The sequence below is a fragment of the Schistocerca piceifrons genome, chromosome X, assembly GCF_021461385.2.
Source record: "Schistocerca piceifrons isolate TAMUIC-IGC-003096 chromosome X, iqSchPice1.1, whole genome shotgun sequence".
NCBI lineage: Eukaryota > Metazoa > Arthropoda > Insecta > Orthoptera > Acrididae > Schistocerca > Schistocerca piceifrons.
The window spans coordinates 235,521,572-235,548,404 of record NC_060149.1 but is presented as its reverse complement, the minus strand read 5'-3'; the positions used below and the strand labels follow the sequence as shown (position 1 = coordinate 235,548,404).

General features: G+C 41.9%; 1 protein-coding gene across 1 annotated transcript in view; it reads right to left on the bottom strand.

Moving 5' to 3' along the window:
• The window catches only part of LOC124722283 (serine/threonine-protein kinase NIM1), a 498,280-nt gene that overhangs the window by 84,718 nt on the left and 386,729 nt on the right, over positions 1–26,833 (bottom strand). The window lies entirely within an intron of this gene.

Below are 26,833 nucleotides of genomic sequence, written 5' to 3'. Positions count from 1 at the left end.
CGGTAGCTTGTTATCTGCACCTAATTGGTGTTAATGTGAGATTGGTTGCCGAATTAACTCTTAGCTTTATATCTAAACGTAATTTTGGTGTGCGAAAATATTTCGTGACAATAGTTGCGATCACTTACATTTGGCTTTCGAAAATCATTTTTCATCTCCTTCCGTATTAGTTGTTCAGCAGCACACACAAAGATCGCACAAGTTTTTGAGGAAGTTGGTCTGCAAATAACTGTCTTTGCAGCTTTAACAGAGTCAGTTTGCCACCAAATTTGTCTTTTGTCTCTCTCTCTCTCTCTCTCTCTCTCTCTCTGCGCGAACGAGTGTGTGTGTGTGTGTGTGTGTGTGTGTGTGTGTGTGTGTGTGTGTGTGTGTTCCACATAGCACATATTTATTAGATTTTGGCGTTATTTAGTATCAGTATAGGAAGTAGGCTGTAAAGGTCTTAGAGAGGATTGGAACCGTAGTTCCAGTTGGTAAATATACGGCAGTTCGTTTTGTGCTTAACCACAACTGGACCCAATAATGCATAATAATGTTATAAATTCGAAAATGGCAGTATCTGTTACCTTTTCACGACAAAACCATTGAACAGATTTTAGCGAAATTTGGCATAGCTTGAACGCAGTGGAAGGACATGGCTACTTTAGAAAGTGTACACTGCAATGTATTATTAGATTTGAAGAATGTTACGCTAATTAGGGAAAAATATGTACTCTTTGAAAAATCTATTTACCCTTTAACTCTATCATATTTGTGAAAATGGTTTTATTGGTTGATATGTTATACATAATACGATTATCGGTAATGAATGCAATCCTTATACAATCCTCAACATGTTTAATCCATACTTCCATATTATAATACAAGTGCAAAAGTAACTCTGTCCGTTACGTTTATACGACTAAGCCGCTGAGCTGATTTCGCTGAAGTTTGGTATGGATATAGCTTGAAACCTGAGGGAGAACACAGGCTACTACATAGCACATCACTTGCTACGCTCATCCGAACAGGCAGACATGTCAGGGCAGCTGACGTCATTGTGCGTACAATAACTTATATAATTAGCAAAACTCATCACAACAAAACTACTGATATGCGAGGGCAGTTGCGGGTAACAGCTACTTTCTTAGAAAAATCAATACTTGCCAATCAGTACCATCGATTATATTTTTTTAGTAATACATTACATTGTTCTCCCTTGAACTGGTGGTAAAACAGCCGAGTTACGTTAGGTGTTGACACTGTGTTTTATAACATTTCCTCAGATCGAAATGACAACATGCATATCGTATTTTAAATGTGGAGATAGCACTTTAATACTTGATAAGAATAAGGGAAAATTTAAATTTAATTTGAGAGTTAATTGTGACCTATACAAAGATTAGGTCTAATTAATTGCATTCTTCCAGTATTTTAGCATACCTGTTTGTGTGTGTATTTGCCTAGTATTTTAGCCAATATATATTTTCTGCATTTGTAAAGCTGGTCAGGTTTGCTTTACGACATCGATATTTTAGGCCTAAATTGTGTCGTCAGATGTCTGTTTAGCATGTTAGTTTTTCAGCCACAGGCGTTTAGGCATGAAAATAGCGTTGAGACGCTTAATTTAAGAGTCGATGGGGATAGTGTAGGCACCAATTTGACGGGTGTGAGTGTGTGTGTGTGTGTGTGTGTGTGTGTGTGTGTGTGTGTGTGTGTGAGAGAGAGAGAGAGAGAGAGAGAGAGAGAGAGAGAGAGATAGAGAACACAAATGCAAAATGAAAATAAAGCTTTCCACAACAATTAATGAATTACTGTACCAGAGAGATCTCATGTTTTACATTTTTAATTTATATAATTTATTGACTTATTTAGCAAAGTGCATTTTGGTTGGGGTGCGTCATTTTAATAGTACGCTGTGATTGCTTGGGAGGGAGAGGAGTACAAAGCACAGCTGGCTCAGTTCCGCAATGGGTAGGACAATGCGCCACGTGACGTTACAGATGTAAGCTAAGTGATACAGAATCGGTATTACCAATACTACTCCAGTTGAATACCGCAACTGTTGTGTAAGAAAGATCGCGGTAGACTACTTAACCCATGGTTTACTAGTTGTGCTACTGTTCCATTTGCAATGACGGGATGCAAAATCTGAACTAAGGAGCTGCGTATGAAATCTATGAGATATTGCATTATAAAGTAATGCGCCTTGTGACCCGCCATTATATCGCGCTCATTATAGAATGGCGAAATGATAACTAGTTTTTTCTCATAGCCTTCGTTAGAAGGAATTGTTAGATGATTAACGTTCGAGAAGTTTCACTTCGTGATGTTTGTTCACGTTGTGTCGCCATAGGTCAATGAACGTTGAAGAAATTGCATCTGAAGATGGGTTTCATTCAAGCCCTCATGCGACTTTCTGTTTAGTATCGTTTGCATATTTTGGGTGTAAACAAAGGGGACACAGTTAAGGAAAGTACCTGGTTCAAATGGCTCTGAGCACTATGGGACTCAACTTCTGAGGTCGTTAGTCCTCTAGAACTTAGAACTAGTTAAACCTAACTAATCTAAGGACATCACACACATCCATGCCCGAGGCAGGATTCGAACCTGCGACCGTAGCCTTCTCGCGGTTCCAGACTGCAGCGCCTATAACCGCACGGCCACTTCGGCCGGCAAAGTACCTGGACAGGATCAAAACGCCGCTCGATATTCACATGAGCCTCACTTCAACAGAGTTATAGTTCTGATTTAAAACACAATGGGACGAGAAACATTGACGTAATACTGTTAATGTAAGACAAGTAGCGGTCTCTGAAACAGATAACGGAGAGATTGATCCCAATAGGTCAAAGGATTGTAATTTTTACTGCATATTCGTCAACAAGGTTTTCATTCGCCCGCCTTGTTGCTTGCAGGTGATTGATGATGAACACTTTCACGGGCCAGCAGACCCCGCTGTAGAACGCAGGCGACTGTGGAACAGACAGGGGCCGATATGCCTCACGCAATATGGCCGCCTACCGCCGCAGCGCAGCAGCAGCTGCAATTTCCAAATATGCAAACCTAGGGACTGTGAACGTCATATAGTCTGGGACACAAAGTAATTGGAATTCCAGGAGAAACAAGTTGCCACCTTACCGTGATTTTTTAATTTTTTATAAATGAAAAGGCCACAAACTTTGTAACATAGACAGCAGTCAGTAGTTACGGATCTTCAAAACTATAACGGAAACTAATAAAACTGAGGTAAATTATCCCTCTAAGGAAAAGTAAAAACCTTTTGATCCACAAATACATCTAGGTTTACAATCATTAGATGCAATGAAACTGCTGGTGGGAGACTCTAAGAAGAGCTGAAAATTCTTCTACAGATTGGGAGCTGTTATAGGGCTGCCAACAGAAGACTTACAAGGGGAGGCCGCCAATTGTGAAATTCAGATTCAATTCATACTGCGCATGATAAAAGCTCATGGCCAGAGGTGTAATGTGGCAAAGCACCAAGATGCACTTCTCAGCCGTTGTCGAGAAAATCGACAGTTAAAATAAACCGTTCCTGTGAAATACTCTCAACGATTAATAATTATCGACAGCGTCGTGGCGCAGCGGTAAGCGCTCGGGTTCGTAATCCGAAGGGCGCCAGATCGAATCTCGCGCCATGCAACTTTTTTTTTTTAGTATTTGTTTTTTGTTATTCAAATGTGTCTACACACACACACACACACACACATATATATATATATATATATATATATATATATATATATATATATATATATATATAATTTCCGGCAATCAGTTGAAACAATTATGCATATAATAAGTTGTTGAAGGTTGGTTGTCGTGGAAAAACTGGCGACTTCGAACATCATTATGTTTTCCGCAAACAAAGTTGTATTTCACAAATGTTATTAATTGTCTTCATAATGTTAACCACGTATAGTTAACGGAAGACGTAGAAACAATATTCCGAAACGAATACGTATAGCGTAAGTCAAACGTTCGAATTAGAATAGAAACCCCACTAACACAAATTTGCTGTGGCAGGTATGAAATATAAGCTCCGTTACTCGTTCGTTACACTTGAAGGACAGATGTTGAATGGGCCGAAACGAGCCGCCGCATAAAAGCGTAGTTGCCTGCTAACTTCGAAAGAAGGTAGATGCGGTCCCTAGCGCAACCCTGTTAAACAAACGGAAAAATGGAGGCGGTACAATTGGAGAGTGATCCGCCTTCACCAAAATGCATAAGCAATTCATTAATAGTTTATATATATATATATATATATATATATATATATATATATATATATATATATATATATATACACATTTGAATTACAAAAAACTAATAATAAAAAAAATGAATGTTGCATGGCGCGAGATTCGATCCGGCGACCGACCTTCCGATTACAAACCCGAGCGCTTACCGCTGCGCCACGACGCTGTATAAAACTATTAACCGTAGAGAGCATTTCACCGCAATGGTTTCTTTTAGCTGTCGATTTTCTAGACAACGGCTGAGAAGTGGATCTTGGTGCTTTGCCACATTACACCTCTGGCCATGAGCTTTTATCATGCGCAGTATGAATCGAATCTGAATTTCACAATTGGCGGGCTCCCCTTGTTAATTGTATAGTTGAACTGCAATACCTTCAAAATTTGCCTGTTTCTCTTTCCTTCGACATGACGGTGTCAAAAATCGAACAACAATTTTTTTTTCTTTTTTTCACATACAGCTTGAAACGCCATATCTACGTGCAGTAATCGCTCCTGGGTATCTGATGAATAAATTCCGAAACGCGTCGTATGACCAATAAAGCCATTCCTTCAATGATGTTTGACTGTTACTATTGCTATCTAGTTAGCCTCTGTTTGACGTCGGATAACAAATGATAAAAGAAAATTTTTTTCATGTGATATAACAACAAGTTCGCAATTATTGGACTTTTTCCTTTACTTGTACTGTGAACCTTCTTTCTTGCCAAATACAGGGTGATCCAAAAAGAATACCACAACTTTAAAAATGTGTATTTAATGAAAGAAACATAATATAACCTTCTGTAATACATCATTACAAAGAGTATTTAAAAAGGTTTTTTTTCACTCAAAAACAAGTTCAGAGATGATCAATATGGCCCCCTCCAGACACACGAGCAATATCAACCCGACACTCCAACTCGTTCCACACTCTCTGTAGCATATCAGGCGTAACAGTTTGGATAGCTGCTGTTATTTCTCGTTTCAAATCATCAATGGTGGCTGGGAGAGGTGGCCGAAACACCATATTCTTAACATACCCCCATAAGAAAAAAATCGCAGGGGGTAAGATCAGGGCTTCTTGGAGGCCAGTGATGAAGTGCTCTGTCACGGGCTGCCTGGATGCCGATCCATCGCCTCGGGTAGTTGACGTTCAGGTAGTTACGGACAGATAAGTGCCATTGTGGTGGCGCTCCATCCTGCTGAAATATGAATTGTTGTGCTTCTTGTTCGAGCTGAGGGAACAGCCAATTCTCTAACATCTCCAGATACTGTAGTCCAGTTACAGTAGCACCTTCGAAGAATAAGGGACCAAAAACTTTATTGGCTGAAATGGCACAGAAAACGTTCACCTTAGGCGAGTCACGTTCATACTGAGATGTTTCCCGCGGATTCTCAGTGCCTCATATACAGACATTGTGACGGTTGACTTTCCCGTTAGTGTGGAAAGTTGCTTCATCACTAAACACAATCTTTGAAACGAAAGATTCATATGTTTCCATTTGAGCAAGGATAAAATCACAGAAATCGATTCGTTTAATCTTATCAGCTGCAGACAGTGCTTGAACCAATTTCAGACGATAAGGTTTCATAACTAACCTTTTTCGTAGGACTCTCCATACAGTTGATTGTGGAATTTGCAGCTCTCTGCTAGCTCTGCGAGTCGATTTTCCTGGGCTGCGAACAAATGCTTGCTGGATGCGTGCTACATTTTCATCACTCGTTCTCGGCCGTCCAGAACTTTTCCCTTTGCACAAACATCCATTCTCTGTAAACTGTTTATACCAACGTTTAATACACCACCTATCAGGAGGTTTAACACCATACTTCGTTCGAAATGCACGCTAAACAACTGTCGTCGATTCACTTCTGCCGTACTCAATAACACAAAAAGCTTTCTGTTGAGCGGTCGCCATCTTAGCATCAACTGACGCTGACGCCTAGTCAACAGCGCCTCAAGCGAACAAATGTACAACGAAATGAAACTTTATAGCTCCCTTAATTCGCCGACAGATAGTGCTTAGCTCTGCCTTTTGTCGTTGCAGAGTTTTAAATTCTTAAAGTTGTGGTAATCTTTTTGAATCACCCTGTATCATGATTATAGGTCAACATGAAGTACCCTATAAGTTTTGATGAGTGAGTTTATGAGTATCAAAATATGTGACCTAAAGGGCCGCATCTTTTGATTGCACTGACTCAGAAACGTCTATGTTTTACACCGCAAGGGAACACAGACCTCAGTATGTGACGTAAGTTTCAACATGATACCCCTACCCGTTCCTGAGAAAAAGGGGTTTTGACAGTTGGGCAGATAGACAGATGGACAACAAAGTGATCCTACAATGGTTCCGTTTTTGCCGATTGTTGTACGGGACCCAAAAAATGATGAACCATATTCCTGGCTGTAAATCTCGTTTTTTAAAATTATCTGAAATGTTGATTCAGTGGTCTCGGCAGGCTCATTGACTGTTTACATGCGTGAACCCAGTTTGTATGCCATGCTTCATTTCCTTGGTATCTCTGCCGTAGTTCTCGGATTAGACGTTCTAATTCTGTGCATTTTTTAAGGTTAGCTATTTTCTTCTTAGGACTGACCACGCAGTTTAAGTCGCGAGCCAGAATAATACTTTTGTTAAGTTTTCCGAAAAGGGGAACTATTTCAGTTTCTAAGAACACCACCCTCCTCTCTTGTTATTGCTTTCCGACGGTGCACCGATATTGATAATCCTGGTATTGTGGTAGGTACCGGCGATTCCTCTACCGTTTAGGAGCTGTTCTATTTCTTTTAGTGATATTCCTTTCTTTTGAGGACGACTGTTTCCATGTCTTACGTTTCCTGCTTTAAATATTATGGTACTGTAGCCCCTCAATTTTTCCAGTTGGATACATGTTGTGTCCTGCAGCAAGACTGCAAGATTTCTTGTACTCCGCAAAAATTTATGTAGATTACTTAACTGTGGTACTGACAGTACATTACTGATGGTTACTGCCGCAACTGGGTGTGCTTGTTGTGAGTTCATATCCGGTTCCTCTGGGTAGTGTTAATATTCGTCATTGTAGAGACGATTTGGTCCTCTTCCTCCCGATTTCTGTTCCAGTGAAATGTCATTCTCTCTCCTCATCTCGGGTATTCGTTGGCAGGTACTGGGTCTCTATCGCTTCAGGGATCTCCATCATCTGCGTCCTCATCCGTTTCTTCTGTATCGTATGCCCACACCCTTCAAGACGTTGTTTTGGCTTGTTCCTGTACTGTTACCATTTTCTCGCAAGAGTTATCCTCTTTACGAATGTCGTGGCCGAAGTTTTTCTTTTGTTTAAATCCTCTGCCGGATGGACTTAGGTGGAAGGACTTTATTCATGGTTAATTGTATTTGTTGCACTCGTTTTATATTGTCATTATCAAATGTTTGTTCGACTGTTTGTTTCTGACTCTTTTAGCTTCCTCGTGTAGAAGTTCAGCTGTCTGTTCTGTACCTAGACGGGCTACACGGTGGTTGTTGTTGTTGTTCTTCTTCTTCTTCATCTTCTTTGGAGACGAACTTTCTGTTATATATTTAGATTACATTGTGGCTGGACTTGATTCTTGGCTCCGTTTATAATCGCCGTTGGGGACAGTACTGGATTCTTTCTTCTATTTTGCACCCTGTTGTTCATGTGTAGTTATGTTCCTGTTTTTTCCTTTTCTTAGGTAGTGTTGTCTCTTTGTAATCACTAATTTCCGTGTGTATATGTTTCGACAAGTATACCTTCAGCTCTCCGATCTCTGGCACCATTTAACAAGGAAGTCAGTTTATGGGCAGACGATTACTTTTCTGTGAAGTTGTTTATGCCATTTCCATATGGGAAAATCACTACGTCTATTAGCTCAGCGGTTATTTAGAATGAAAGTTCAAAGATTCAGGCAGCATGAAGTCCTGCATGTGTCATGGTAACTGTGGTGTCACCGCCAGACACCACACTTGCTAGGTGGTAAGCCTTTAAATCGGCCGCGGTCCGTTAGTATACGTCGGACCCGCGTGTCGCCACTATCAGTGATTGCAGAGCGAGCGCCGCCACACGGCAGGTCTAGAGAGACTTCCTAGCACTCGCCCCAGTTGTACAGCCGACTTTGCTAGCGATGGTTCACTGACAAATTACGTTCTCATTTGCCGAGACGATAGTTAGCATAGTCTTCAGCTACGTCATTTGCTACGACCTAGCAAGGCGCCATTATCAGTTGCTATTGATGCTGTAAAACATGTACTGTCAAGAGCGATGTTCACCAATTATGGATTAAAGTTAAGTATTCCAGCAGCTACGTACTTTATTTGCTAGTCTCAATTACTTTACCTGCTTCAGACCTCACGCCAGCCTGCGTGAGCTTAAACGCGTGCCTTTCGGCTTCCTCATAGTGGCTTGGCTGTCTTGCCAAGCCACAACAGTAACTTCACTCACATTTCCGTCCCTATTTTGAATTTAATGTTCCCCACTTAAGATTTAAATCTTTTGTCACATAGCCGCGCGGGATTAGCCGAGCGGCCTGAGGCGCTGCAGTCACGGACTGTGCGGCTGGTCACACACATTTGAACATTTTTTTTTTTTGTCACATAGCTCGATATTCTTCAGATTTACGCACGAAAAACAAGCGGAGCGTTGTTGGCAGCAGACGATAGCGAGACGCGGCCAGTCCGCACACAAATGCTGCCACAGGCAGACTGCGACCTCGACCACGGAGACGGTTGTTCATTTAATGAGCTTCTCGCTTGGGGTTTATCGATCCTCTATTGTCTGTGACCTCGACTAGAACGTAGCTATACGTTTAATGCCGTGACAAGTCAATGCGAATGGTTGCTGCCTTAAGCTAAGGTCTCTTTGCTGTTTAGACTGCATTGTCACGAAGAGCTTAAATCATCTTTTCGGGCGTGTGTAATTCTTATCACTAAAAGAAAAGTAAGAGACACTCTTTTGTTGTTGTTAATGAGTAACTTATCTGTGCTGCATTCCCCCAGTGTACATGTGTGGTGATAATAGTCTCTGCATGTATGGTTAAATGTTGATGCATCTATCATGTAAGCCTCAGTTGGAATTACTACCATTATACAGCCGAATAGCAGACCTAAGCTGTAAATCACTTCCTCGTAATAGAAGGTATCGCCTCCATTGAATAGCGATTAGAGTTACTGACCACTGGCGCACAGGTTGTGAGCTTTATTCCCACTGGGCTATCTTTATTTATTTATTTATTTATTGTTCCGTGGGACCAAATTAAGGAGAAGTGCCCATGGTCATGGAACGAGTCAATACATGAAATTATAACACGATAGGAGAAACAGATAAAATGAAATACAAGAAACGTATTCAGGCGACAAGTCGTAAGTTTAAATAAAGAAAATCAACAATGTAACACTGGAATTTGCTTAATTTTTCAGCTCTTTCAGGAACTCCTCGACAGAATAGGAGGAGTGAGCCATGAGGAAACTCTTCAGTTTGGACTTAAAAGCGTTTGGGCTACTGCTAAGATTTTTGAGTTCTTGTGGTAGCTTATTGAAAATGGATGCAGCAGAATAGTGCACTTCTTTCTGCACAAGAGTCAAGGAAGTGCATTCCACATGCAGATTTGATTTCTGCCTATTATTAACTGAGTGAAAGCTGCTAACTCTTGGGAATAAGCTAATGTTGCTAACAACAAACGACATTAAAGAAAATATATACTGTCAGGGCAATGTCAGAATTCCCAGACTATTGAATAGGGGTCGACAAGAGGTTCTGGAACTTACACCACATATAGCTCGAACAGCTCGTTGTTGAGCCAGAAATACCCTTTTTGAATCAGAAGAATTACCCCAAAAAAATAATACCATATGACATAAGCGTATGAAAATATGCTAAGTAGACTACTTTTCGTGTTGAACTGTCACTTATTTCAGATACTGTTCTAATGGTAAATAAAGCAGCATTTAGTTTCTGAACAAGATCCTGAACATGCTATCTTCCTGTGGTCTAGAGTCGGTCCACTTAAGCTCGGAAGACTAAATAAGACTCTAGTTGTACAGCGGGCGGGCAAAAATATGGAAAAACCAAAAACACAACACATTGCCATGCCTAATAAGGCCTAGGAAAGCCTTTTGTATTCAAAACAGCTTTCAATCGTCTCGGAATGAGAAAATACAGATCATGAATGTTTTTCGGAGGAATCTTATATCATTCTTCCTGCGGAATTGTGGCAAGTACAGATAATAATGATGGAGGTGTATAGCGATCGCCCAACATTCTGTCGAAGGTAGACCACAAAGACTCAATAATACTGAGATCCGGTGAATGTGATGATCAAGGGAGATGCGACAACTTATCATCATGTTCACAAAATCAGTCGTGGTAATATGTGGTGTGTGAACAGGGTCCCTGTCGTCATGGAAAAAAGCATCACCATAGGGAAACATGGGAGTGACCTGATCAGCCAAAATGCTCCCATAACCCTTGGTGGTAATGTGATCTTAGTGAGTGCCCACGAAACCCATGGAATACCATTATATGGTTGCCCTCATCACCACCAAACTCGCACCAAGTTTCACTCTTCAAATGCAAATTTTGGCCAGAAGTTGGAAACTATGTGCAGCAAGGCTCACCGGACCAAACGACTTTCTTTCAATGCTCCATAGTCCAGCCTTTATGGTTTCGGCACCACGTTTTCCTGTTACAGTCATTTGCATAACTGATGAGTGGTTTTGAAATTTCAGCTCTCCCGGAAATTCCCAACTTATGGAACTCCGTTTTGTTTCGGTGTTGACAAGGTTCACCAGTGTGACTCTGCAGTGACTTTTGCAGCTATCTCCTCTTATTTTTTGTCAGAATCACTCAACACACACTTTCGTTTGCAATGTGACTTAGCGGATGGTGTTCTTTCACCAGCGCTGTACGAGAGAGAATTCTTCGATATTTTGCCTCTTGAAACACAAAGCGGCTACCGTGTTTACGGAAGCACCCACCGCACTAACAACAACATTGTGACCACGTTGGAATTCACTTAATTCGCACATAATGGACCTAAAACTACACACAATCCTGATCAGAAGACAACTACACTTGCAACGTATTTAGGATATTGGAGAGGTAGCGTCCGTGGTCAAATACAACAGCGTAACCCGCCGGGTTGGACAGAATATGCACTTCCGTACAAGCGTGCATTTTTATCGGTGTTTCCATATTCTGCCGCGAGGGATTAGCCGAGCGGTCTGAGGCGCTGCAGTCATGGACTGTGCGGCTGGTTCCGGCGGAGTCCTCGCTCGGGCGTGTGTGTGTGTCCTTACTATAATTTAGGTTAAGTAGTGTGTAAGCTTAGGGACTGATGACCATAGCAGTTAAGTCCCATAACATTTCACACACATTTGAACATTTTTTGTTTCCATATTTTTGTCCATCCCATGTGTAACTGTACAGTGACATGATTACGATATCAGTCGCAGCAGAAGTAATATATCGCTAGCATGCCGAAGTTCCGATAGCCCGCAACTCATCTCAGCTTGGAAACAGTAACAAGTCATAGTTTAAGGTAAGTAAGGGAGGTATAGCCATCTGAATAATGCGAAAAGGAACTGTTAGTTGATGGCAGGTGTCTAGGTTCGCGTTCCAGTGCAACATACACTTTTAATTTTTCATCTACTGTAATATGATCATTAGCAGCTCCACACTTACGTATAATAATCGAACTGTTATATGCTGTCAAACAGTACGAATTTTATTTTTAATCGGAACTGTAAAAACAGTACCATATATGAATTTAAGCTGTTGTACTTCACACCGTTTTAACTGGTCAGATGCAATCAACGTGAAGTTTTTTTCGCCAAGAGTTAAAGCAACTTCATCTCATTTGTGTGTCCCCGGTTTTGGGATTTGATGGCTAGTTTTAGAAGTTAATTAGGATTTTGATTTGAATTTTATATTTAACAAGGCTTTGTAAACATGCAGTTCTCAAACAGCTTCGTTATTCAGATTGCGTATAAAGCTCTGGGTTACTCTTAATTGGCAGCATGTGATTATACAAAGAAATGAACATGCATCCCGCAACAGCACCGTAGATAGTTAACAACTACAGTTTGGGAACCAAAATATCTCTGGATGGTAGCTTTATCTGACGTTTGACAAGATGGATTTGAGAAACAATTTTCATTCTAACGTGATATTAAGTATTTTTTCCTATTGTACTCTAATTTATTGAAATTAGAGTGCCTGGCTTTACAGGATGTATCATAATAAATGCCGAAAACTGGCACTGGAGTAAGAATACAATAACAAAAGCAAAAATGTTACAGTAAACTTAAGTCCGAAAACGAGCATTTTGTAAGATACTCGTGAATTGTGGTTAGCGCTACTGACTTCAGAACAAAATATTGTCATAGTATAAATGAAATTGAAATGTAAATTTGTCAATTAATCATTTAATTGGGATCAAAATTCACTTATGGCCAATACTTGGGGTACGTAGTAAATGTGTGATGGGGTAGCGGCACATTTTACAGCTGATTTACGTCGCCATCCATCACACAGATATGGTCCTACGCGGATAGGTCGAGCAGGACCTGTACCGTAGCCTCCAAAAAATCACGTGACCACAGTCTTCTGGTTTTTCTGTTTGGGTTTATCTCAAAGGTGAAGCACGAACCAGTGCATTGATATGATTCAATAACAGTAGCAGCAGATTGTATATGCCTCGCAAAATTTACGAGGTGATCCGAGATTGTTAGAATGAAATTGTAACGCGAGAACTACACGAACTCCTTGTTTAAGAGGAACTACTGTACAGTATGCCGTAAAATCTAACGCTCTAAAGCAGTACTCTGTTTCTTGATAACGTAGCTCATATATAAAATCTGAGGGAAAATTTAAAGGAACTTACAAGGGGAGGCCACGACGTTTGGAACGCGGATTTACTGTAAACTTCGTACACTATAAGTATTCCATGACGACAACAAAATGTGTAAGCAGTAGCACGTAATTCTCAAGCGTTAATGAGAAAATCGCAAGGTAATTTCGGCCGTCGAATATATATCTGTGCGTTGCCATTTTAACCATGAAGCGGCTGCAGCCGATTGGTGACGTCACGGTAGCTCAGCGTGTTCGGTCAGCACGTTAGCTTCCCTTTCTAATAAAAAACTGAGCGAACGGATGAACGAACTGAACGGATGTCATCGGACTCCTCCCTGAACAAATTAACAATATAGAACAAAATGTATGTTTTTTAGTGGTTGGCGTTCAAGACGCTGGATCGCTGGATCGAGTTCCGTTCGTCAGTTTTTTTTATTTTCAACAGTCATTTTCTTTACTATTTATATTACAATTGATATAATGGGAAAAATACGTTTAACTTTTATTAAATTTACAATGTTATTTGGCAGTCTACTAATTTTTATTATCACAAATAATGTAATATTCGTAACTATCGACTAGTAAACGACCAAACGCATAAAGTGATACTGAAAATGTGTGCCTGTCCGTGTCTTCAAAACTGTTCGTATTTAATCGAAAGACAACGAGGAATTGCTGCTCGGAAGACGCTATTAAAATACACTCGATACTGCATAACCAATTATCAGCGCCGACTTTTAAGGAAATATTGCGTTATGCATGGTTTGCTTCCAAACTATCATCTGAAAGAGAGGTTTTTGAAAATGTTAACAAGGTTTGTTTTTCCACAGAAAACGTCAAAAGACCTTGCGTATGCGGTGCCGTTTAACTTTATGTTTCCCATGTTTTTACGAAAAATACCATCCTGTAACTTGTACAATTAATCGTCGCTTTCGACATTACATCTTTCGAAAGCCGTCTGTGCCGGTCAAAACTTGGAGGTAACAAGTCGTTTCGGGCTCCTTCCACGTATAAGGGATTTCTCAAATCACGGACAAGCATACATTTTCAGTATGACTTTATGCATTTGGTCGTTTACTAGTCGATAGTTATGATTATTACGTTATTTGTGATAGTAAAAATTAGTAGACTGCCAAATAACATTGTAACTTTAATAAAATCTCATTTGATTACACGTATTTTCCCCATTATATCAATTTTAATATAAATAATAAAGAAAATGACTGTGTTGAAAATAAAAATAAAAACTGACGAACGGAACTCGATCCAGCGATCCAGTGGCTTGAACGCTAAACACCTAAAAAAAAAACATTTAGTTCTATATTGTTAGTTGAATTTATTTATGGTAGGCGTCCGATGACAACCACTCAGTTTCTTCGATGATCAGTTCACTCAGTTATTTTATTATAAAGGGTAACTAACGCTCTGACCGAACACGCTGAGCTACCGTGCCGGCACCATTCGGCTGCGGCCGCGTCACGGTTAAAATAGCCACGCACAGATATATATTCGACGACCGAAATTATCTTGCGATTTTCTCAAAAAAAGCTTGAGAAGTAGGCGCTACGGCTTACACATTTTGTTGTCTTCATGGAGTACTACGATTGTACGAAGTTTGCAGTAAATCCGCGTTCCAAACGTTGTGGCCTCCCGTTGTTAAACGAAAAGCTTACATTCCAAATACACTTGTATTGATTGCCTGTTCTGTCTATTCTTGGTAGAACATTTTATACATTATGAATGAAAACAGACACGACACAGGTATAATACTATACAATATTTATTATTTATTTTACAAAACGTGTTTTCGGCCGTTACGGCATTATCAGGTGCAAAGAAAAAGTGTAATTTTTGTTGGATTAGAAATTTTAAGCTTATGCATCTACAGATTACCTCGCTTTCCAAAAATGGCAGTGTTAAATTTTGACTTAGGACTAAAACGAGACGAATTACTTCGTGAAAATGCGATGTAAGGTTATTTAATTGAGCTAAAATGTGTGACACGTGAACTAATGAACTACATTAGTAAATACAGTAATTGTTCGGAGAAGAAATGAAATTGAACAATAAACGTTGCTGAAATGTTCCAAGGGAGTGGCTGAACAAAATAATCTTGTGTTTATCAGGTGCTACACTCCTGGAAATTGAAATAAGAACACCGTGAATTCATTGTCCCAGGAAGGGGAAACTTTATTGACACATTCCTGGGGTCAGATACATCACATGATCACACTGACAGAGCCACAGGCACATAGACACAGGCAACAGAGCATGCACAATGTCGGCACTAGTACAGTGTATATCCACCTTTCGCAACAATGCAGGCTGCTATTCTCCCATGGAGACGATCGTAGAGATGCTGGATGTAGTCCTGTGGAACGGCTTGCCATGCCATTTCCACCTGGCGCCTCAGTTGGACCAGCGTTCCTGCTGGACGTGCAGACCGCGTGAGACGACGCTTCATCCAGTCCCAAACATGCTCAATGGGGGACAGATCCGGAGATCTTGCTGGCCAGGGTAGTTGACTTACACCTTCTAGAGCACGTTGGGTGGCACGGGATACATGCGGACGTGCATTGTCCTGTTGGAACAGCAAGTTCCCTTGCCGGTCTAGGAATGGTAGAACGATGGGTTCGATGACGGTTTGGATGTACCGTGCACTATTCAGTGTCCCCTCGACGATCACCAGTGGTGTACGGCCAGTGTAGGAGATCGCTCCCCACACCATGATGCCGGGTGTTGGCCCTGTGTGCCTCGGTCGTATGCAGTCCTGATTGTGGCGCTCACCTGCACGGCGCCAAACACGCATACGACCATCATTGGCACCAAGGCAGAAGCGACTCTCATCGCTGAAGACGACACGTCTCCATTCGTCCCTCCATTCACGCCTGTCGCGACACCACTGGAGGCGGGCTGCACGATGTTGGGGCGTGAGCGGAAGACGGCCTAACGGTGTGCGGGACCGTAGCCCAGCTTCATGGAGACGGTTGCGAATGGTCCTCGCCGATACCCCAGGAGCAACAGTGTCCCTAATTTGCTGGGAAGTGGCGATGCAGTCCCCTACGGCACTGCGTAGGATCCTACGGTCTTGGCGTGCATCCGTGCGTCGCTGCGGTCCGGTCCCAGGTCGACGGGCACGTGCACCTTCCGCCGACCGCTGGCGACAACATCGATGTACTGTGGAGACCTCATGCCCCACGTGTTGAGCAATTCAGCGGTACGTCCACCCGGCCTCCCGCATGCCCACTATACGCCCTCGCTCAAAGTCCGTCAACTGCACATACGGTTCACGTCCACACTGTCGCGGCATGCTACCAGTGTTAAAGACTGCGATGGAGCTCCGTATGCCACGGCAAACTGGCTGACACTGACTGCGGCGGTGCACAAATGCTGCGCAGCTAGCGCCATTCGACGGCCAACACCGCGGTTCCTGGTGTGTCCGCTGTGCCGTGCGTGTGATCATTGCTTGTACAGCCCTCTCGCAGTGTCCGGAGCAAGTATGGTGGGTCTGACACACCGGTGTCAATGTGTTCTTTTTTCCATTTCCAGGAGTGTATATTACAAACAGGTTAGGTATACTAATGAAATTAAACTACTATGTGGAGTAGCTGTGACTGTACGAAGTAAACATTTTTAACAGGGCAAGTGGAATTATAGTATATGAAATAAAGGAAAAAATGGGGCATGAGAAGGGGTAATTTACAACATGGCCTCGATGTAATCTTGATTAGTATCTGCAGTTAGAAGTGGAGAGGAAGGAGATGTGTCTGGACAAATAAATAGTAGATGTTGTAATATATTACACTAGTGCCATGTGTGTCTTTATTCATCAAATAAATCTGTTAACTAGGACAATATTTCATATCTAAGATGGTGACTGGTCGTATCCATGGATTAGCAAGGACTAGAGTTGTAGAACTACCGTAGGATACGACAGACTATCGAAAATAAAAGTAGACTACGGTAGTTTTCCGAGTAGCCTTGGTTAGTTAATTAGAAGTGTTGCATACCTATCGGGCGTTACATAATTTTGTTTGCTTTGTTTGCGAATGCCACCACTGTCACTAGCTCCCGTAGAAAAGCGGTGAACCGTCTGGGAACTGACTGAGGAAGTAGAAAATGCCGCATAACCTGCAGCCGGCCGGAGTGGCCGAGCGGTTCTAGGCGCTACAGTCTGGAACCGCGCGCCCGCTACGGTCGCACGTTCGAATCCTGCCGTGGGCATGGATGTGTGTGATGTCCTTAGGTTAGTTAGGTTTAAGTAGTTCTAAGTTCTAGGGGACTGATGACCTCAGCAGTTGAGTCCCATAGTGCTCAGAGCCATTTGAACCATAACCTACAGTATATTCATCTCGAGGTTGAAGAATTCTTGTCCGTGTTTGATTTAACAGTACATATGGCTTTGGATGGGGGTCCGCCTTCAGCAAAACACATCTACAGAACACTTTTGTTCTATATAGTTAACCTCTTGTCTCTTATTTAAAAATAATCAGTATTTATAGACAAACTTAAACTGACAATGTTTAATTAATGTTTTATTAGAAAATTGTTGATTTGTCACGAGAAATAGGATGATGTAGTAGTAAAAATAAAAAAAGAAACCACGCTAACAAACGCAGTTTCCTAAAAAAAGGTAAAAAATATAAAATGCGAAACAAAAACGTATGAACCATCGCTTCAGTATTTCATTGAACTCACACAAAACACGTTTCCATTTTTCATAAACAACTTTCGCACTTATCAGTAATAACAGGACACGCTTGCCTTTATCATGATGAAGAGCGTTCTACTGAGTACAAAATATCAAGTAATAATTATATAGGTTTTTTTTATTTTTGTGCACATAAACTGTACTTGCATCAAAGTAATTGTTTTGCTTACATGAAAGTGCAGAAGTTACGGGACCAACTAATTTTCATTAATTATAAAATGCATTTTATATTTCAGAAGGTTCTAAAATAAACAATGGACTATGCTGAAGATGTGAGGTTCTAATTAGGAGCAAACCAATCCAAACAAACAAGAGAGAAAGTGATGTCGTCGGCTGTCATTATCTCGCTCACACATTCGTTTATGTTTTTCTCCCTACCAAAAGGTCACTATACTACCGCTAATCCTACCATTTACTACGTCAGCTATGTACTGTACCAAATCTACCAAATCGTAGCTTTGGTAGAGAGCAAGTCCAGCAAGGACCCATGTTTATTGGAACAGTTTTGCTTCCTTTATCGTATACCTTCATCCATGTCAGCTTACGCTAATAATTATGACGCCCCCTTTATAAGTGTAACACACTATGTACGTGTCTCATTTTCGTCCTGTCCCTGTATGAGATATATGAATGGTCAAATTTTATAATTGTGAAGATCGCGGGGAAAACAAAGACATGTCTTACAAATCGTCGTTCTCTATGTTCCACATACTTTAAGCCTTTGCTTCATCTCCAAATCCGTGATAATTCAACCGCAGAACACTGAGTGGAGTTTCCTGTTTTTAATGTTTGAATTAAATATTCCGCCTTGTACCCGAACGCTACTGCTAAAGTTCATGCTGAGAAAATACATATAGGTCGGATGCCAGAGAAGGGATGTGAACTGCGTCGATCTCAACGTGCGCGGAACCGTCAGTCGGCAATATTGAGGAGAGGTATTTGTAATGAATATGAAAGTAGCGTCCGCTGTTTCGGTTGCGTGGGATACGTTTCACATATCAGCGCCAGTCACCACACGCGGGATGGTCGGAATCAGCGGACCAGGTCACCTGTCAGACGGCGTTAGATGCGGAACTTAGATTTGTTATGATATTTTTCTGCTGCGTGTCCAGCCACGTATTGAGTGCATCGTTCTGACATATTGACTGCCAGCGCAGATTTTGGCAATCATAGCAGCAGCAGGTGGAAAGGCGAAATTGCCTTTCGCGCAAGAGCTAATCGGAAAATCGTGTTGGACAGTTTCAGCGGAAGATAGCTGTCAGAATCCCATTCTGTACGTGTTACCAACATCCTCAGCGATGGTCGCGACGGTATCAGAAAATGCAATGCATAAAGGAATCAGGTTTGGAAGAAAAATCGTTCTATATGATGAGTGGGGAAATGGCAGCAAACGCTGAAAGACATAGCTGCTGTGGTTGCCTCGAACCGAGATGTATCAAATCTTAACAGCCATCTACTTCTGGCATCCATATTACGAACATACATACAACCGCAATTAAAATATTTATAGGAAAATGCTAAATAATAAAGTTAGAAAAATACAACCCGAAGTGCATAGGTGGTATCACATCATCTTATAGCAAACAAAAGTATAATAGTACGTGTTTGATTACATTTAATGAACTGACTTTAGAGATGAGGCGAACATTTACGGCACAGAAACCTATGATGGATTTGCTGCATCCTAGGATCATTTTTGTATTACTAACGTTTGCAAAGCCCTTTTTTCTATTGGGTACGTTAGTAAAACAAACACTCGATTATCTAGGTTTATGTGGACTCGAGACTGCACAGATCACCGAAAATCGCGAATCATTCAAAATACCCATATTTTCATTATAAAACTCGTTCGACAATTGCAAATTCTTTTGAGCTCAAATACCTTAGATCTGAAAATATTACCTATTCGTGACAAATGAAAATTTGTGCCGATCGGGACTCGAAACCTGATTATCCGTCTATAGCAAACGGTCGCCTTAACCACTCGGCGATCGGTTCACGCTTACTGGAGCAACCTAAACCTCCATATGCCACACTCTCTTCGCCTCTACTGCTTGCAACATTACTCGGGTTCCCCAACAGGGTTAATGAAACTAACAGGTACAACGCTAGTAGCATTATTGTCCTTTTGCTCGTCTAGGGTTGTATATTTCAACGTGTGTTCCTTCAAGCAAGCAGCATATCTAAAGGAACAGACATTGTAAAATAAGTACACATACAGGGTGTTTAAAAAATGACCGGTAATTTGAAACGGCAATAAAAACTAAACGAGCAGCGATAGAAATACACCGTTTGTTGCAATATGCTTGGGACAACAGTACATTTTCAGGCGGACAAACTTTCGAAATTACAGTAGTTACAATTTTCAACAACAGATGGCGCTGCAAGTGATGTGAAAGATATAGAAGACAACGCAGTCTGTGGGTGCGCCATTCTGTACGTTGTCTTTCTGCTGTAAGCGTGTGCTGTTCACAACGTGCAAGTGTGCTGTAGACAACATGGTTTATTCCTTAGAACAGAGGATTTTTCTGGTGTTGGAATTCCACTGCCTAGAACACAGTGTTGTTGCAACAAGACGAAGTTTCCAACGGAGGTTTACTGTAACCAAAGGACCGAAAAGCGATACAATAAAGGATCTGTTTGAAAAATTTCAATGGACTGGGAACGTGACGGATGAACGTGCTGGAAAGGTAGGGCGACCGCGTACGGCAATCACAGAGGGCAACGCGCATCTAGTGCAGCAGGTGATCCAACAGCGGCCTCGGGTTTCCGTTCGCCGTGTTGCAGCTGCGGTCCAAATGACGCCAACGTCCACGTTTCGTCTCATGCGCCAGAGTTTACACCTCTATCCACACAAAATTCAAACGCGGCAACCCCTCAGCGCCGCTACCATTGCTGCACGAGAGACATTCGCTAACGATATAGTGCACAGGATTGATGACGGCGATATGCATGTGGGCAGCATTTGGTTTACTGACGAAGCTTATTTTTACCTGGACGGCTTCGTCAATAAACAGAACTGGCGCATATGGGGAACCGAAAAGCCCCATGTTGCAGTCCCATCGTCCCTGCATCTTCAAAAAGTACTGGTCTGGGCCGCCATTTCTTCCAAAGGAATCATTGGCCCATTTTTCAGATCCGAAACGATTACTGCATCACGCTATCTGGAAATTCTTCGTGAATTTGTGGCGGTACAAACTGCCTTAGACGACACTGCGAACACCTCGTGGTTTATGCAAGATGGTGCCAGGCCACATCGCACGGCCGACGTCTTTAATTTCCTGAATGAATATTTCGATGATCGTGTGATTGCTTTGGGCTATCCGAAACATACAGGAGGCGGCGTGGATTGGCCTCCCTATTCGCCAGACATGAACCCCTGTGACTTCTTTCTGTGGGGACACTTGAAAGACCAGGTGTACCGCCAGAATCCAGAAACAATTGAACAGCTGAAGCAGTACATCTCATCTGCATGTGAAGCCATTCCGCCAGACACGTTGTCAAAGGTTTCGGGTAATTTCATTCTGAGACTACGCCATATTATTGCTACGCATGGTGGATATGTGGAAAATATCGTACTATAGTGTTTCCCAGACCGCAGCGCCATCTGTTGTTGAAAATTGTAACTACTGTAATTTCGAAAGTTTGTCTGCCTGAAAATGTACTGTTGTCCCAAGCATATTGCAACAAACGGTGTATTTCTATCGCTGCTCGTTTAGTTTTTATTGCCGTTTCAAATATACCGGTCATTTTTGAAACACCCTGTATTTTTACCGGAATATGCTATTCACCATATTTAAGAAACTTGCTTCATTTAACATTTGAAATCCCGCTGTATTATTTACGCATTACTCGCCGGAAACAAGGGGTTGGAAATTACCGACCTTTAGCTTCTAGGAAAGTATTAGTCAACTTACAGACAGGAAATGGGCAGTGCAGAAGTTATGAGGACAGCATCCCAGCATTTGTCTTAAGATGGAATCGGGAACGAACAAAAAACATTTCAGAGATGTTCGACTGCAAAAAGGTAGGAATTTAAGGAGATGGGACCTGGATAAATTCAAATAACTAGTGGTTGTAGAGAATTTCAGAGTATTATTGAACAAATGACAAGGACGGGGCAAAGAAATACAGTAGAAGAAGATTGGGTAGCTTTTAGAGACGAAATAGTAAAGGCAGCAGAAGATCAATTAGGTAAAAAAGACGAGGACTAGTAGAAATAATTGGGTAATAGAAGAAATATTGAATTTAATTGATGAAAGGAGAAAATATAAAAATGCAGTAAATGAAGCAGGCAAGAAGGAATACAAACGTCTCAAAAATGAGATCGACGGGAAGTGCAAAATGGCTAAGCAGGGATGGCTAGAGAATAAATGGAAGGCTGTAGAGTCATATCTCACTAGGGAAGATAGATATAGTGCCTACAGGAAAATTAAAGAGACCTTTGGAGGAAAGAGCTCAGATGGAAACCCAGTTCTAAGTAAAGAAGGGAAAGCAGAAAGGTGGAAGGAGTATATAGAGGGTCTATACAAGGACGATGTACTTGAGGACAATATTATGGAAATAAAAGAGCATGTAGATGAAGATGAAATGGGAGATATGATACTGCGTGAAGAGTTTGACAGAGCACTGAAAGACCTGAGCGGAAACAAGGCCCCGGGAGTAGACAACTTTCCATTAGAACTACTGATGGCCTTGGGAAAGCAAGCCCTGACAAAGCTCTACCATCCGGTGAGCAAGATGTATGAGACAGGCGAAATACCCTCAGACCTCAAGAAGAATATAATAATTCTAATCTCAAAGAAAGCAGGTGTTGACAGATGTGAAAATTACCGAACTGTCAGTTTAATAAGTCACGGCTGCAAAATACTAACACGAATTCTTTGCAGACGAATGGAAAAACTGGCAGAAGCCGAACTCGGGGCAGATTACTTTGGATTCCGTAGAAATTTTGGAACACGTGAGGCAATACCGACCCAACGACGTATCTCAGAAGATAGATTAAGGAAAGGCAAACCTACATTTCTAACATTTGTAAACTTCGAGAAAGCTTCCGACAATGTTGAATGGAATACTCTCTTTCAAATTCTGAAGTTGGCAGGGGTCAAATACAGGGAGCAAAAGTCTATTTACAATTTGTACAGAAACCAGATGGCAGCTGTAAGAGTCGAGGGCCATGAAAGGGAAGCAGTGGTTGGGAAGGGAGAGAGACAGGTTTGTAGGCTAGCCCCGACGTTATTCAACCTGTACATTGGGCAAGCAGTAGAGGAAACAAAAAGAAAAAATAGGCGTAGGAATTAAAATCCAAGGAGAAGAAATAAAAGCTTCAAGGTTTGTCGATGACATTGTAATTCTGACAGAGACTGCAAAGGGCCTGGAAGAGCAGTTGAACGGAATGGACAGTGTCTAGAAAGGAGGATATAAGATGAACATCAACAAAAGCAAAACGAGGATAATGTAATGTAGTCGAATTAAGTCGGGTGATGCTGAGGGTATTAGATTAGGAAATGCGACACTTAAAGTAGTCTAATAGTTTTGCTATTTGAGGAACACAATAACTGATGATGGTCGAAGTAGAGACGATATGAAATGTAGACAGGCTATGGCAAGGAATAAGCTTCTGAAGAAGAGAAATTTTTTTAACATCGAGTATACATTTACATGTCAGGAAGCAGTTTCTGAAAGTATGTGTGTGGAGCGTAGCCATGTATGGAAATGAAACATGGACGATAAATAGTTTAGACAAGAAGAGAATAGAAGCTTTCGAAATATGGTGCTGCAGAAGAATGCTGAAGATTAGATGGGTAGACCACGTAACTAATGAGGAGGTAATGGATAGAATTGGGGAGAAGAGGAGTTTGTGGCACAACTTGTCTAGAAGAAGGGACCGGTTGGTAGGACATGTTCTGAGGCATCAAGGGATCACCAATTTAGTATTGGAGGGCAGTGTGGAGGGTAAAAATCTTAGAGGGAGACCAAGAGATGAATACACTAAGCAGATTCAGAAGGATGTAGGTTGCAGTAGGTACTGGGAGATGAAGCTTGCACAGGATAGAGTAATATTGAGAGCTGCATCAAACCAGTCTCTGGACTGAAGATAACAACAGCAACAACAACAACAACATCAACAACAAATCTGGGTGTTTCACTTTTTTTCATTAGATAGTGTATTTATTCGTGACCGCGAAACCGTAGTGTTGTGACGTCGTCCCACCGTTGAGAAACATCCCAGCGTAGTGCCGACGTACGTTATTTAGCGACGGAGGAATTAGTACAGTTTACTTTGTTTAGTAATCTCATAATTTCTTTTAATTTCGGTCCTTATTCTTTTCTTCTGAAGCCGTTTCCCTGTTAATGAATTTCCAGGGGTCTTCTAGACATAATTGAGCAGTAATGATTTGACCCTGAGAGAACTTAAGTATTGGAAAATCGAAATTGGTGGTCCCTGGACGCAGGGCGTGACATACTCCCGATTTATCGGCCGGCTGCGGTGGCCGAGCGGTTCTACGCGCTTCAGTCCGGAACCGCGCGACTGCTACGGTCGGAGGCTCGAATCCTGCCTCGGGCATGGATGTGTGTGATGTCCTTAGGTTAGTTAGGTTTAAGTAGTTCTGAGTTCTAGGGGACTGATGACCTCGGATGTTAAGTCCCATACTGCTCAGAGCCATTTTTGAACCATCTGGCACAACAGGGGTCACGGACCTGGAGGGGGGGAAACCTGTTTGAATCCGTGACCCACGAACCTAAAACAGTTTCTGCGATACAGTGCCGCGCTACATTATTTAGGCCCGCGCACCGCCGTGCAGATGGAGTTCACGTCGAGCCAGAGCTACAGACGGACAACCACTGCATTACGATGCCGCTGTCTGCTCGCGATCATTTGTCTCCTCGACGGATACCACCTGGCCCATGCAGCTCCAACGACGGTCCAGTCTTCGTGGTTGGATGTCTTAACCTGTTTCACAAACTTTGGTGTAACACTGATTGTATTCTGTTTTCCCAAGGATCTGTATCACTCTGCACGTACCAAAAGTAAACTGTTGTGGTACTTTGTTTCCGTGTGCAGCAGTACACCTTTGTAAATATTAGTTTGTGGAAAACTCGACCAGGTAGGAGCATTGACCCGCTGAACAAAAGCCTCCGGCCTGTTGGTCATTTTTGAGTGCTAATTGTGTTGAGTTCGTCGGAGAAGACGAGCATACAATTTTTTTTCCAATAAACTATAATTGTGGAAAATTAGTGAGTTTAGTTTCACCTACGGTGGATGCTTTGAACATAACTTTGGGTGTTGGGCTGCGTCATTGTAACTACTGAAACGGCTAAATTGCCTACGTTTCGACTAACTTGCTACGGTCCTGAAGAGGACACCGGCTGTGGAACACTACGAATTTATAAAATTTATTGTGTGGTTTTTAATGTTTGTATAATACTAAATTGCGACGCCCCGTAAGTAATATTCTGTAAACTCCGATATGCAGATATTTCTAATAATTTACGAAACAGTTAGTGAATTAGAGTCATCTTTCAGTAGAAGCAGTACTTCTGTAGGTATTCACATCTAAATTCAAATATCTTAATTCTTTTTCTTCTTCGTTTGCCTTTGCCGTTTCTCCCTCACAGGGTCTTCATCGCTATACGAGTTGCGATGTTGTTAATAGTCGCCGGTAGCCGGATGCCGTTCCTGACGCCACCACCCACCTGCCCCGCCCCCTCCAGGGACGGGACTCCATCTGTCTGACTCTGGAGAGAGTATCTTCTTGAAGTGTAAGAACGTTTCTTGCATGTTTGTGTGTCGTGTATCTTACGCGGAACTTTGGTAGCAGCCTGGAGTTTAGGGAAGGGTGGGGTAAAGTGGCCAATCTAAGGGGAATTAAACTTCCCACCTAACCTTGTACAACTAATATAATCCTATAATATATAGGAACTATATTCATTTTTATGAACTGTTACACAGTGGACACATTTCTCTACCTGGGGGGGGGGGGGGGGGGGGCGGTAATATGGAGTTTCGTGGAAATATTTTCTAAGCATCTTGATGCCCTAGTGTCTGAAACATTACCGAGCGCCTGGAGCACATGGTTTGCAATGGGATTTTTGTATTACGCAAATTATAACAGAACAGGAAAGATTTCAGATAATAAAAATTAAATAATTCAAAATCGTCACATAAGGACAGAATGACGGGTGATGGCTTTGTGTGTAAAATGGTTTAAAAGCAGTCTGATCTGTAATATTATCTGTGATAAATGGAAGTAAGTAACTCTTATCGGGTAAACACCTTCACCATTCCTCCCAACGGGTAGTGTAGTCACTTTTCCCGACCGGACACGATATCGGCGTTAGTTGTTCACAGAGGAAACTGTCAAACTGAAATAAATAAGGAACTACATTTGCAGGCCAAACATTGTCTAAACATGTATGTGGTAAGCGTATTACTCTGTGTATTAGTTTGACCACTATACGGCAGGCAGAAGCACTGTTCAGGGGAAAAAAAATACACAATGGCCACTTTACACGCCCTGGCCACTCTACCCCACGTTCCCTGCCAAGCTGGATGTGACGAAGATGATTGGTTTGTGGGGGCGCTCAACTGCGCGGTCATCAGCGTCCGTACAAAGTCCCAATTTTTTCACAGTCCAGTTGGGTCACTGTCACGAATGATGATGATGAAATGATGAGGACAACACAAACACCCAGTCCCCGGGCAGAGAAAATCCCCAACCCGAAGCTGGCTGTGGGAAACCGACTAAAATCCGCATCTTCGCCGTCCCCGTGGTTAACCCTATAGCAAGAGTATCCAGGCAGCGTCACGTTAACGCCCTCGGCTATGAGCGCGGGTGGATACGATTTTTTTTTTTTTGTCATCAGTCTACTGACAGGTTTGATGCGGCCCGCCACAAATTCCTTTCCTGTGCTAACCTCTTCATCTCAGAGTAGCACTTGCAACCTACGTCCTCAATTATTTGCTTGACGTATTCCAATCTCTGTCTTCCTCTACAGTTTTGCCCTCTAAAGCTCCCTCTAGTACCAAAGAAGTCATTCC